This window comes from Taudactylus pleione, unplaced genomic scaffold (genome assembly GCF_031769625.1).
Source record: "Taudactylus pleione unplaced genomic scaffold, aTauple2 ptg000094l, whole genome shotgun sequence".
Classification (NCBI taxonomy): Eukaryota; Metazoa; Chordata; class Amphibia; order Anura; family Myobatrachidae; genus Taudactylus; species Taudactylus pleione.
In genome coordinates, this window is record NW_028284496.1 from 1,111,469 (window position 1) to 1,127,343 (window position 15,875).

A 15,875-nucleotide genomic window follows, 5' to 3' on the forward strand; every position below is an offset into this window, starting at 1 on the left:
TGGGCCACCATCGACCCACTTGCGAGCGCATAGCGCTCGCGAGCGGGTCTGAATCAGGCCCAGAGAACCATCTTTGATAAGACATGCAGCAGGGCTCGTATCCCGCAGAAGCCGCCAGCTTCTTTTCAGTCCTATTCTCTCATAAGGAATCAGAGATTCAACATTTTGAAAAAATCTCTGTTCCCCGATCCAGACCCGAAGATGGTCGGAATCGTTGAGTCTCTGATTTTTCACATGTTGAATTTCCTGAATCTGCCAAGAGATCAGCGATCATCGAAGCCTCCGATCATTGGATCGGCAGAACAGGGAATCGGGCCCGTAGATGTATGGGCCCCTTAAGCAGATTGATAACAGCTGGCCAGGAGCTGCTAATGAAGTCTTTCTGGGCCACCTGCAGCCTGTCTTTTGCCTAACATTGGTGTAAAAATGTAATCGGATATCTGAATGCCATGGGTTACAGCACTGGTGGTCAACCTTTTTTTCCTGACGCTTTTTGTCAGTAAGCCATTGGAAACATAGGGCCTGATTCAGACCCGGTCCCAAGCGCTGAGCGCTCGCAACCGGGTCGATGGTGGCCCAGAGCGCATACGCAAGACTGAGCCGGCCCGGTCGTGCGCATGCGCAAGACCCGGATAGCGACGGGCAAACCGTTGCTCCGGGTCTCGTACCAAAGGGGGCGTGCCGTCGATGTTTAGTGACAGCACGCCCCCTTTGGTGGACGGACCGGGGGAGTGGCTGCCCAAACGGAGGCATCCCCATGTGAAGAGCCGAAATCTCTCTGGGGCTTGCGGCCACGAGATCCTACCACAAGGGTCTCGTCGCAAGCCCGATGGACGCGATGGTCTTGACCATTGCGACCATCTTCCTGGCCGCTCGCTATAGCTGTGGGTGGTCAAAAAAAAGACCGGCCCTGATTCAGAGCGAGCGGCTTTGAATTAGGGCCATAGTTCCCACTATTGTGTAATGAGTATTCCAGTACTGGGGACACCAAAAACACATTCTGGTACTCCACTAATGGTCTTGATATGTTATGTGCAGACATCAGATGAAATTGCGGTAAGTAAGATACATAGGGCCTGGTTCAGGGATTTACACTAATGCATTTGCAAATGCGACCTCTTACGGATCGCAATTGGGAAAATATGCTAACGACTCCAAAGCCTCCCCGAGCATAGGGACGCTCACTGCTGCCTTCTCATATCTGTCCAACGACATGCAACAGCGTAAATATCGAGAACATCAACGCAGATCCGGCAATTGCGCAGCTCTGACCTGTCCCAAACACTGCGGCTCTCCTGACACGCAGAGAGCTCTCATGCTGCAAAGGAGATCGCAATGTCTGATTTATGCATGTCCATGAAACGCCTGCGGTACCTAACCACCTCCCCTGTTACCTCCCCAAAATGCTGGCTAACTGTCACTCACTTTGCGAATGAATCCCCTGTGTGAGCGTAATTGCAAACCAATCGCTGCACGTACGCAGTACGACTTACACGCATGCGCATTGTCTAACAAGCACTCGAGCTGTGTAAATATCGGCATTGCGTAAATCTCTGAATCAGGCCCATAGTTCCTAAATAAGCGATATCTCAAGGGGACATGTGATCTGTATATCGAGTACCTATATATATATATATATATATATATATATATATATATAATATATGACTGATTGATCCACAAAATGCAAAAAGTGTTTCTGCCATTTAGCAATTAATCTACAAGCAAACAAGTTCCCCAGGTTACATTATAGATCACATAGTCACCTACATACAGTGCAGGGGATGTAGTTACTTTACTGACGATCGTGATGCTGGCAGGCAAAATCCCGGCATGCGGCCACAACACCAGCGCTGAAATCCCGACATCAGGTGAGATGTCGATGCCAGAAATCCCGACAGCCAGCATCCTGATCGCCTCGTGTTAGCTGCGAGGGGGGGGGGGGGAGAGTTAGGTTTAGGCACCAAGGGGGGGACTTAGGGTTAGGCTGCGGGGGTGGGAGGTTAGGGTTAGGCACCACCATGGGGGGGGGTTAGGATTAGACACGAACCGGGAGGGTTACAATACTTACCTACCTCCTGTTGGGATACTGAGCATCGGGATGCCGCTCATAGGCAAACGCAGGGGGGGTTTCATCTGCCTGGAAACACCCCTCCCCAACCCACACCATGACCACAATAGAAATAGTAATATAATAGATTGTTACTAGTGCTGCATGTTCTTCTCAGTATCACAAATGAAATAATTAGCACCATCTGTGGATCTTTTAACATGTATCAGCCAATAATAAATAACCTGTGCACCAACTAGAAGATCTGGAAAACATGCACTGTTAGGGATGCACTGCTATAGAGCCCAATATGTACATATGTGTCCAGGGCAGTGCTAGGTTCTTCTGCTGCTCCTACAGGCTCCTGGACTTGCTCCAATAGTCTGGAATGGTGCCCACATCTAAAATAAACAAAATTCATCTCAGTCAGGATGGCGCATATAAGGGTTTACTGTTATCGCTGGTCCTGAGTATGCTGGAATTATGACACACAATACACTATGTATGACACATATAATGGGTTACTATGATCGCTGGTCCTGTATATGCTGGAATTATGACACATAATACACTTTGTATGACACATATAATGGGTTACTGTGATCGCTGGTCCTGTATATGCTGGATATATGACACACATTACACTTTGTATGACGCATATTAAAGCAGGTTAAGTACTAATTCTGCCCTCTTCATGGACTGGCCACACTCGCTCTAAAATTAAGCATTTGGAAACCCCACTCTGGAAATCCTGCGTTTGCCGCTGTCAGTATTTTGATAGCCAACATCCCGACTGCCGGTCTCCCATACCCAACCCCAGTGTAGGCAGCCGTCTTTTGATTGATCTGATATATTTAAACAAATAACTGATATGTGGGGCCCCATTTAACAAGACATAACACCTTTAGCACTCGCTAAAGGGATTATTACCTCCTTTCAGCCTTTAGCAAGCAGCCAGCCTCTATCAGTATACGTTTACTCCGTCTATAGATGGCGTTAGCAATACGGTCTCCATTGACGGCAATGAGGATCCATCAACAGCCTTTCCGGCTTCAGCAAAGTCTTCCAACATTGTGGAGTCCCCACCAAGCGACAATGTTATGCGCGGGCTGGCCGTCTTGATAGGCTGCCAGCATTAGAGCTGAGGATGCCGGTGAGGAGGGGGATGAAGCAATGTAAACTAATGGCATGTTCCTTAGTATCACTGCAATGCTAAATGAAATAAGCCACTGGTAATAAGCATCCTTATTAAATGGGGCCCATAGCTATATAATCTCAATAAATATACTCAAGTATATATTTACTGTTTAAAGTGGGAAACTTCACTCTGTCCCACACTCCCCCCCCCCCCCCCCCCCCCCCAGTCTATTAACCATACACTGGGAGGAGCACACTCAGGAAGATGACATGTGCATGGCAGTACAGGCTGTTTCCAGGGAGCCATTAAGGTCAACTTCAACTGATTCTCTAAGGACAGTCCCCGGAATCTGCACCTGGATGGAGGCTGCGGGGCTGTGGTACATTGATACATACGGTAAGCGTGTACCCATCCCATATGCACAGTGTGTAGGGGGACGGGGACATGAAAAAGAACAAACGAAAACCTCTCACTGTAGGAGAAATTAGCGTTGTCTTTTGCGCAGTGACATGGAAAAACAGGAGGTCATGGTCATTTAAAGGGGAAGCCGACGGACGAAATCCCGACGGTCTAATCCCGGCAAGTGTCTAATGACAGGCGTCGAAATCCCAACGCCTGTCATTAGACTTACGCCGTGAACCCGACACCCGGCTTACCGATCGAAGGCAAGCCGGGCGCGCACAGCCATCGGGAGGGGAAGGGGGGGAGGGTTAGGGGCTCCTGGGGGGGCTTAGGGATAGACTAGGGGAAGGGGGGTTAGGGTTAGGCACCCCCGGGGGGAGGTTTGGGTTAGGCACCCCCCCAGGAGACTTAGGGTTAGGCTGCGGGGAAGGGAGGGTTAGGTTTAGGCACTTATAGGGGGGTTAGGATTAGGCACTTGGGGGGAGGGTAGGGTTAGGCACCCCTAAGGGAGGGTTAGGGGGGGAGGTTAGGTTAGTAAATAGAAAATATACGTACCTGTCGGGATCTTCACTGCCGGGCCTCCGCTGTCGGGATTTGAACCGCTGGTTAAAGCTTCATACCGATCCCCGTTTAAAGATATGACTAATACACAATACAGTTCTAATGTGCAAATTCTGAAAATATTTCTTCCGTATTTAGTCTGAACCAAGCATACGTCTATCGGTTGAGAATTTCAGTTGACTTTGGCAACAATGTCTTAACTTCACTTACAGTATACCTCCTAAATACAACCTTATCAATATACTTTATTACAATAAATCCACGGAGACTTGTGTTTTGGCAATGAATTAGTCAGAAAATTTTGGAAATTGAGAATTCAATATATTTAGGTGGCAAAAAAGCCTTCATCTGTCAGCTGCACTATCCAGCGATCTGTGGCACATACTACAGAGTCGCACAAATATATCTCACGCTCGCTAGTTATTGTACTAGGGTTGTGACCCAAGCCATTAATGCCTTCAAATACTCCACAACTACCATCTGTATCACATGTATCCGCTGACGATAATACTTTGCCACCACAGCAAGGTAACCGGCTACTCCCAAAAGTAAAACACCTAGTCAAATAAATACATCTAGGGCTATAGGGCCCCAAGAACCCATGGAAACTATGGTTAATACAGGCTCTAGGAATACCCAGTAACTGGGCATGCATCAAGCCATAAAGCTGAACTAGCAAATGACAAACAATACCCAGGCTGATACTCTGCCCATGTATTTACAGCACAGATAGGAGAAAAAGCTATGCGCCAATTGACTCAACTGACCAGAGGCAAAGAGATGAGCAGATAGAAACCACTCTCCATCAGCTACCACCACGCCAATTAAAGTGACACGCAGTTGCAGCCATATGCCAAGATACCCATTATTAAGCCAAACCTACTCATAGTAGCGGAATACAACGTAGATTCTCCTAGACATACATAACCAGACACAACCCCATAAAAGATTGACAATTTGTTCCAAATCCAGAGCTAGGAGGGGTAGCAATACAGAGGCTGTAACGGACAAGCAGAAAGGAATGACAAGATGACAACAGCCCCCCTTCCCAAGACGTGGCAAGAGCAGGTAAGAGAAGTCAGTAATAAAGAGAAGGTGACCTGGTCCCTAATGTTTTCTTAAGTGATGGGCAAAAATAAGTGAACTAAAATCAGTGCTCTGCACTGCCAACCAATGACTAGTGCTACCTCCCAGAAGCCAGACCACAATGGCTCAGCCGATCAGCATGAGACAGGGAAACTGCCAGGAAGCCCAAGGATCTCCTACACCTGATCAATTTTAACTTGTTGTTTTTATTTTATTTAAGGTATTGTATAGTGTATATATAACCATATTTGCATTACAGTGGCCCAAAGATGATGACAAGATGAAAAATGGGCAGCACACAGACGGTGTCAAGCTGCATACACACACACACAACGATTTAGTAAATGAACGATTTCAGTAAACTATTTTCCTTCATTTTTTCGAGGGAAAAATGAACGAAAATCGTTTACTAAAATCGTTCATTTACCAAATGTAATGAACGATTTTTTTGAACTACTAACGATTTTTACATATTCCCTTGCTGAAAATCGTTGAGTTGGTCAGTCTGACTGAACTACAAACGTGAACGCGCATGAACGATAATCGTTCATCATTTTAACTCAGAAAGTGAACGATTTTTTGCAACGATTGAATGATAAACTATATCGATAATCGTTCAAAAAAATCGTTGTGTGTGTGTGTATGCACCTTAATAGTTAGCATTACTGCCTCACAGCATCGAGGTCTTGGGTTTGATTCCAACCACGGCTCTAACTGTGTGGGGTTTGTATACTCTGTCTGTGCTTCAGTGGGTTTCCTCCGGGTTCTCCGGCTTCCTCTCACCCAGAATTATCCCTAGTGTGTGAGCATGTGGTAGGGAATTTAGGGTCTGATTCAGAGCCGGACGCTATTTGCGCTCGCTCGTTCAGAAAAAGGGGGTGGCTATTTAAATTAACGTTCGCTCTTTGCGGTCTGTTGACGCCTCTAGGTCTGAACGAGCGAACAAAACATGCGGACGTTTTTTTGGCCGCTCGCATCATACGTCATGTCCGCTATTTATTAGATTAATCGAGTACATCGAACAGCGTATGAACTGCTCGCTATTCTTGTTGTTATTTTTTCCTACCGCAATCTTGCGAGCAGTTCTGGCTAAAATACAACCAACTGACGTGGTCGATAACGCTGCTTTGTCAATTATGCACACCCTTAAAACGTCCGTTTTGACCTTTAGGCACGCCTGCGTTCTGATCTCCACTCCCCGTTTTCAAGCACCTTCCCCTGTTACCACCCACATACGCCTCATCCTGTCACTCAAAATAGCAGGCATTCGCTATATTGCGAGCACACGATTTCTGACCGCACTGACTGGTTCGCGCATGCGTACTAATACCCATACGCATGCGCAGATGTGCGAACATCGCTCGGAACGAACGAGCGGCCGCTTACGAGCGGCTCTGAATGAGACCCTTACATTGTAAGCTCCACTGGGGCAAGGACTGATGTGAATGGGCAAATTTTCTCTGTAAGATGCTGCAGAATATGTGTGTTATATATATAACTGGTAATTAATAATAATAAAATTGAGCAGAACTATCCATCAGTGTCTATATAGTTCACAGTAACCCAGACAATTTCCATAAAGCAGCCTGGAACACTGGAAGCTTGTCTGTCAGGTAATAGCACCACACGTCAATGTAAAGACTCAAACCTAGAACACGGCATTGTAGGACTCACTGCTCAATGCAGCCAACACAGATGTCTACCCACAACCCCAAATGCAGCATATGGATTAATGCAACATGACTGGCTGCTCCAAGCCACCGTCTACACCGACACTACACTGGAGAGTGTTAGTGTGTGCCCAGGAGTGATGCGCGACACCCCCACCCATACCCTTGGACCCAGCAGTAACACCCCACAATGGGGCCCATTTATAATTACAAAACACCCATTTTCTGGGTGAAACCGCAAATATTTAGTTTCACCCCTATGTATGAAGGAGAGACTGCAGCAGATATCTCCGATACCTGCTGTGATCCCTCCATTCCCGCCAGCAGCCACTGCCCCCATAGGTTTCTAAGGGTGTTACAATGCTGCCAGATTTACCTACTTCTGGAATGCGAAGCAACTTCTGGATTGTCCCTGGCAGCTAACGCTATCTGAAGAGGGCAATTAACTTGTTGTGACCTACGACCTACACTTCACATTGTTCGTGGCAGAGGGTTCCCTCGGAACCCCCCCCCTGGCAAAGGCGGCCGCTCATGTGCAGACAGCAGGACTGTGGAGCTCATTCAGAGTCGCTCGTAAGCGGCCGTTCGCTCGCTCCGCACATCTGCGCATGCGTATGGGTTGTAATACACATGCGCGAACCAGTCAGTGCGGTCGAAAATCGTGTGCTCGCAAAATAGCGAATGCCTGCTAATTTGAGTGACAGGATGAGGCGTTTGTGGGTGGTAACAGGGGAAGGTGCTTGAAAACGGGGAGTGGAGATCAGAACGCAGGCGTGCCAAACGGTCAAAACGGGCGTATTAAGGGTGTGCATAATTAACAAAGCAGCGTCATCGACCACAGCACTTGATGTCTTATAACCTGAACTGCTCGCATGATTGCGGTAGGAAAATGCTACCACAAGAATAGCGAGCAGTTCAGATGCCGTTCGATGTACTCGATTAATCTGATAAATAGCGGACATGACGTATGATGCGAGCGGCCAGGGGGCGTTTTTAACAAAAAAATGTCTGCATGTTTTGTTCGCTCGTTCAGACATAGAGGCGTCAACAGACCGCAAAGAGAGAACGGTTAATTTAAATAGCCAGCCCCTTTTTCTGAACGAGCGAGCGCAAATAGCGTCCGGCTCTGAATCAGACCCTGTGCATGCACAGTAGCCCCGTCACAGGGACGGGCTTATTTCGGAGCCCCTGTACCTGCGGGTGCCAGATAATACATTCCAGCGCTATGATCGCATCTTGCAATGCGATCACTGGCTGTAATTTCATGCCCAGATCGTATTGCAAATGCGATCATTGATAAATGGGCCCCAATAACGCAACAAGGCTAAGGCACACCAGGAAATGGAGAAAACAAACATTTCACGAACTGTCAGGATGAACATGTATGCACGGCGCTACGGACCACATGTGGCGCCCGATAAAATGTATTAATAATGTGTGTATATAAATATATTAAATTATATATATATATACATATATATATATACATAAATACAATCCGCGTGGTGCAGCACTCCAGGCACACACAAAAATGACACGTTAAAGCAGCATATCTTGTGGCAACATTTCAATGCCCTATATGTGGCACTTTCGTCAGGTCAAAATAACAATGTGAAAGACATGCCTTATATATCATGAACCCCCAGTGACTGAGCACCTCTGGCAGCGGGACGCACAACCCGGTCCAGTGGCGCATAATGAGTGACATCATCAGCTGATGACTCACTCTGTGCAACCATCACCATGGTAACAGCAGGGACAAAAATATCTACAAACACTAAATAAGCACCGTAGAAATACCAAGCATAGGAAATAAAGAAACACAAGTCAAATCTACATATACTAACTGACAGTCTATATCTAATATGCTAACATAAACAACTGGAACATCATAACATATATAGTCACCAGATCTACTAGCAGAATAAAGTATACATATGCCTCTATCATGAAAGCATAACATAGCAAAATGATAGTAAACCTAAATAGAAATATAATGACAGGTATATAGTGGTTTACACATAGTGTTGCAGCAGACCCAAGTGGTCATTACATCCCTTTTGGACAAGGGTACCAAGCTTGAAAATCCACCTGGATTCGCATTGTAACAACTTAGCTGAACGATTACCCCCTCGTATGGCTAGGGGTATATGATCGATCATACGATATCTTAAGCTAGCAAGTGTGTGGGGGATCTGACAGATATGACATGCGACAGGTTGCTGTATTAAGGGCTGCACGTATCGCTGACCTGTGGGCTGTCATATGTTCCTTAAACATTCTCTCAGTCTTCCCAATATATGACAGCCCACAGGGGCATATCATTTGATATACCACAAATTTGGAGCCACATGTCAGCCTATGACGTATATGGAACGTTTTACCTGTGTGTGGGTGTTGAAAAGTGTCTCCAGCAATGAAATACTGGCAAGTGGTACAAGAACATCTTATCATACCTCCCAACATGACCCTCTCCAGGAGGGACATGATGCTCTGGTCCTGGACTTCCCTGGTAACTTATGATTGGTGGCAGCTCCAGAGGCGGGGCTGCAGCACAGTCCAAAATTCAAATAGAAGATTCGCACCAACTGCCAGTGAGTCCCAGCCAGTGATGTTTGACAGTGTGTGAAATGACAGTTGGTGCGGCTCCCCTATTTAAATTTTGAACTGCTCTACAGCCCCACCTCTTACCAGGGAACTCCAGGACCAGAGCATTGTGGAGGTCATTCAGAATTGGTCGCAAGCGCTGAGCGCTCGCAAACGACTCGATGTTGCCCCACTGGGCATGCGCACGACGGAGCCGGCTCCGTCGTGCGCATGCGCGAGACCCGGCTAACGATGGACGCTCCGTCGCTAGGGGTCTCGCAGCAGACGGGGCGAGCTGTCGATGATGAGTGACAGCTCGCCCCGTTTGGGAGGCGACCAGGGGGCGTGCCTGCCCAAACGGAGGCGTTCCCGCCGGAACGCTTGCCGTTTCGGGGGCGGCCCCACTGACATCATTGCTGATGTCAGTGGGGAGCTTCCTGCTCGATCAGAGCAGGAAGCTCCCTGGGGCTTACGAGTGCCCAGACCCAACCTTAGGGTCTGGTCGTAAGCCCCGATGGTCGCAATGGTCTTGACCATCGTGTCACCCATGTCGGTCGCTAGAGCTGTGGGTGTTAACGAACAGCTTAGCGATCGACAAGGAGGCAGTCGTTCAGGAAGCAAGCGGCCGCCCTGATTCAGTGCGACCGCTTGCAACTAACGACCGCCTCTGAATGAGGTCCTGTGTCCCTCACAGAGAGGGTCATGTTGGGAGGTATATCTTATACATCCTAATTTAGCTGTTTATGCCATCACTAGCAGCATTAAATTCCATAACCCACGGTAATTTCTGGTTACCAGGGGCAATTGCTTTACCAGCCAATAGACTTTCCCTATCAGTGTCTAACACTTTCTGTTTCGCTTCCTGTAAGAGATCAAAGGGGTAACCTCGTTCCAAGAATTTATTGATCATTATATCCATCTCTTGTAATGCAAGATTCTGATCTGAGGTAATTCTCCTGATGCGTAGTAGTTGCGATAAGGCAAACCACGCTTAAGGGGCTTAGGATGAAAACTATCCATATGTAGGCGGTTATTCCTATCAGTGGTCTTAGTAAATAGTGAGGTAGAAATCATGCCATCCTGAATGGAGATCTTAACATCAAGGAAATTGATGCTGGTATCACTGATTATATAGGTAAATTTCACTGGATGATGTTTGCCATTATGGGACTCAATAATCTCTATCAATTGGTCTTTAGATCCCCACCAAAACAGCAATAAATCATCGATGTATCGGTAATACAAAGCAATATGATTGGAAATATTAACATCATCAGAGAAAACCTCCTGTTCCACCTTAAATATATACATGTTGGTGTACGATTGGGCCACACTGGACCCCATCGCACAGCCAACACGTTGCATGTAGAACCTGCCGTCATAGAGGAAAAAATTATTGGTAAGGGTCATTTGTAACAAGGACATACAAAACTCAACATCTGGGCCATACATAAATACATACATATACACATATATGTGTGTGTATGTATATATATATATATTCCAGCATATTGGGGATATATATATATATGCGTGTGTATATATATATATATATATTTCAACTTTTATTGATAAGGGCCCCACACATTTGTTGCCCAGGTGCCCCCACAGACCTTAGTCTGGCCCTGCAACCCCCCCATCTGCTGCCAACCCCTCTCCCATCCGTGCAAATACAAAATATATTACACACACACAAAAAAATACACTGGCAATACTGTGGCACCCCAGGGAGCCTCGGCGCACATTTTGGGAACCACTGGACTAGTGTAATCTAGGACCCTCAGAGCCTGCAGGGTCCTAAATGGGAGCTTAGGGCCTGATTCAGAGCTGAACGATCTGACCAGAGCGCTCGCTCTGAATCAGGGCCGTCCTATTTAAATGTGGAGCGGCCTTTTGGACACTCGCATAGCTGTGGGTTACCACCCACAGCTTATGCGAGCGTCCATGATGATGGTCGCGATGATCAAAGACCATCGTGACCATCGGGCTTGCGACGAGACCCTGCGGTAGGGTCTCGCTGCCGCAAGCCCAGGAGTGATTTTGGCTCTATCAGAGCCAAAGTCACTCCCACTGACATCATTACTGATGTCAGTGGGGCCGGACTCAGACGGTAGGCGTTCCCATGGGAACGCCTCCGTCTGGCCGCCACGCCCCCGGCACGCCTACCAAAGGGGGCGTGCTGTCAGTCACTATCGACAGCACGCCCCCTTTGGTGTGAGACCCCGAGCTACGTATTTCTCGTCGCTCGCCGGGTCTCGCGCACAACATTGACCCGCTTGCGAGCGACCTTCGCTCGCGAGCGGGTCTGAATGACCCCCTTAGTTTGCCCAATGGATGATGCAGCTGTTGATATGTGGGAACTATTTGTGCTATTCACAAGTTGGATAATTGTAGACACCTGCGGAATCAGCATATGAAGTGGGACATGCAGTGAGACTTAAACATGGGCCCTCATTCAGAGCCGTACGCTCTGAGCAGAGCGCACGCTCTGAATGAGGGCCGGGCTCCATTTTCATGGAGCGTCCTCCTGGACGCTCGTATAGCTGTGGGTCACCACCCACAGGCTATACGAGCGTGCATTTTGATGGCCGCGATGGTCGTGACCATCGCGACCATCGAAATTGCGAGCCGGAGCCTGCGGTTGAGGTTTTCAACCGTAAACTCCGGAGTGATTTTGGCTCTATCAGAGCCAAAATCACTCCCACTGACATCACTAGTGATGTCAGTGGGCCGGCTTCTGATGGGAGGCGTTCCCGTGGGAACGCCCCCTTCAGGGAGGCACGCCCCCGGCACGCCCACCAAAGGGGGCGTGCTGTCAATCAACATTGACAGCACGCCCCCTTTGATCGGACACAACGAGCGAAGGAAAGTCCTTCGCTCGTCGTGTCTGGCGCATGCGCACGACGGAGCTCCCTCCGTCATGCGCATGCTCAGTGCAGACCATCGACCCACTTGCGAGCGGACAGCCGCTCGCGAGTGGGTCTGAATCAGGCCCATGGTTTCAGATTTATTGCAGTGTGCAGATGTACAGCCGTACTCACAGTAACTATAATAGGGAGCGGAGGTGAAGCGGAACATACAGCGGACTGTCCAGTCTTATATATGCAGCGCTATGCAGGATAACACGGGGGGGGGGGGGCGGGGGGGGGGATTAGGTAAATTTACTAAAGTGAGAGATTTTAGAAATGGAGATGTTGCCAGGACCGAAACTAGGGTTTTTGACACCCGGGGCAAAACAGTAATTTGGCGCCCCCCCTGGTAATTCCCCCATAGTAATGCCCCCTGCAGCAGTGCCCCATAGTAATGCCCCCTTCAGAGGTGCACCTATGGTAATGCCCACTGAGGTAATGCCCCGAATTAATGCCCCTGTACTAGTGGCCATATGGTAATGCCCCCATAGTAATGCCCCTGTAGTGACCAAATAGTAATGCCCCTGTAGTCCCCATATAGTAATGCCGCCTAGTAATACCCCTGTAGTGCCCGTATAGTAATACCCCTTGTAATGCCCCTGTAGTGCCCATATAGTAGAGACAGGGACAGACAGGGTTGGAATTTGGCTATGGCATCCTGTGCGCAGGTGCCACGAGGTGAGTGGCCTTGCGGCACGCACCGATATCCGCATGCCAGCCGTGCAGAGCACCGGGAGGCCGAACTGCTCGCGCCAGGCATGCAGACAAATGTACAGCACACAAAGGACACAGAGAGACAACTACATACCTTGTCATAGCTAAATGACATATATGAAATGACAAGTATGTGGGTGTCGGCAATGTTCTGTTAAAGGAGAAAAACAAGGTTTTTTTGTAAGAACTGTGAGCCTGGTTCTGGGATACTATCTAACTGCACACGGTGCCAGTATTCACCCAGCTGGCCGATGTTGGTAGTACTGTGCATACGTCAGGGTCGCGCTGCGCATGTCTTCTGATGGTCAACGCCGGGAGATCCAGAGTGAATTTGGACGCAAGAGCCATGGTTTTCAGTGGGCATTCCTGGGAGGTAATAGGGGGGTTGTAAGGCAGATGCGGCCGTGTGTCTGTAAACAGAATCAGTATGTTACTGCCGGACGTCAGCTGGATGGATGAAATACCAACGCAGGAAGGCCGGCATATGGAGATCCTGACAGGATAAGTATAAGTATAAAGGCTATCCCTAACCCTCTTCCCCTAGCCTAACCCTCTTAGGGCGGTGCCTAACCCTAAGTGCCCCCCGGAAGCCCCTAAACCTAACCCTCCCACCCCAGTGGCTGTCCGCTCGCGGCGCCCAGCATCCCTTCATTCAGGATGTCGGGCGCCGGTGTCCCGACGTCGGGAAAATGACAGGCGTCTACAAATAGACACCTGTCATTTAACCCCCGCCGGGTTAATGTAGTCGGGAAGCCGGCTGTTGTGATTAAGACAGCCGGTTTCCCGTTTGCATCCCTTCAACAGAAATGAAATATATATGGAAGTAAGACATTGTTGCCAGAGACAGTGGCATCCGAGACATTGTTGCTAAATATTTCAAGACTCAGTGTGTGCAGTATACTCTGAACAACATCTCTCATATTTTAGCCATCCTTATCTCCATACCACACATTCCACATATCTTACAATTATATTTTCATTACTTTATTTTAAGAGCTTAAGTTATATATTGATATTTGTTTTAGCCTACATGTTTTTATAAAAGATCTATACACATACTATACATATTCCATCAAGTTAAAGAACAAACAGGAGAGCGCATAGATTACACACATCTACATAATTTTATCCGTTTTATATAAAATTTGCCTGTACTTAATAAATATATTATTATAACCAAGTTTATCACAGTCACCGATTATTTATACGGACAGCACTGCACAGAAACAACTCTAACACAATACGATATATATTCCTGCCACCCCTTCCCCGTTCCCTACTTTCCTTGTGTGCGCCCTTTAAGATAAATCCACACATTTCTATAAATTTCTCTGAGTGATCAAGAAAGGGATCACATTGATCCGTGGCAGCCACAATACCTTCTTTCCCCACCCGGATATCTCCCAATCCCTGTTTTTTCTCCTCCCTCATAAAATAGCGTGGATCACACACTATCATAAATCGGTATTTAGACGCCTATCATTAGTCCCATGCCAGGATTTCACTGCTTCCTGACTACATACCTCTGTAAACGCAGTAACACAGACACTGGACGCCATGTTCAAACAGAACAAATTGCGCCTACCATAGGGGCTGGCGGACGTTTTGATGGTGTGACCAATGGTGCTGTGATGGTACACCTAAAGACGCACTGGGCCTGATTCAGACCCGCTCACGAGCGCTATGCACTCGCAAGCGGGTCGAGGGTGGCCCAGTGCGCATGCGCACGACGGAGCCGGCTCCGTTGTGCGCATGCGCGAGACCCAGATAGCGACAGGGAAACCGGGTCTCGTACCAAAGGGGGCGTGCTGTCGCTGTTGAGTGACAGCACACCCCCTTTGGTGGGCGGGCCTACCGTCTGGAGCCGGCCCCACTGACATCACAAGTGATGTCAGTGGGAGTGCTTTTGGCTCTGTTAGAGCAGAAAGCACTCTGGGGTTTGTGGCAACGAGACCCTACCGTAAGGGTCTCGTCATAAGCCCGATGGTCGCGATGGTCTTGACCATCGCGACCATCATCATGGCCGCTCGCATAAGCTGTGGGTGGTAACCCACTGCTATGTGAGCTGCCAAGAGGCCGCAACAAAAAAAAAAAAAAAAAAAACGCCCTGATTCAGAGCGTCCGGCTCTGAATCAGGCCCACTGTCCCTTTGTTTAATATTAGACATTGCTGCATCAATGTGACAGGAGCTGCTCTGTGCTGTTCAAGGACCCTGCTCATTGCACTGTATACACCTTGAAAACCAACTGACTGCTAGTAGCCAGTCTGGAAATCAGAAGATCTGTCCGGAGCTCAGGGTTTTCTTAATCCCAAATGTTCGGTGTCCAGAAATCTCATGGGGTGTGAAGCTGCCAACAACACTAACGCTGTCAGTGCCTGCCTCGCTGCCTGCGTACGCTGGAAGTATAGGTGGGCCAGTGATGTAACACTGCAGCTGCTTTCATTATCTGCAGCCCAATTCCAGCCACAGTATGGACATTTATTAGTGCAGATTTCTGTTACACAGGGGGCACCCTGAAATATTGTAGCTGTTTACAAGCACCGTCACAAGCTTCAAGCTGGACTTTTTCAAATCATCAGCCCGGGTGACCCGGACAATTTCTGTCCTGAGAGCCATACTTTTGAAAAAGTATTTCAGGGAGATTGTGTAATAACACCAATCAGCGCAGCAGTAAAGTGGGCGTGTACTGCTACATCTGAGGGGCGTGCCATAAAACTGATTTACATCCAAATGTAAATGAGCCCCAAAGCAGTTACTA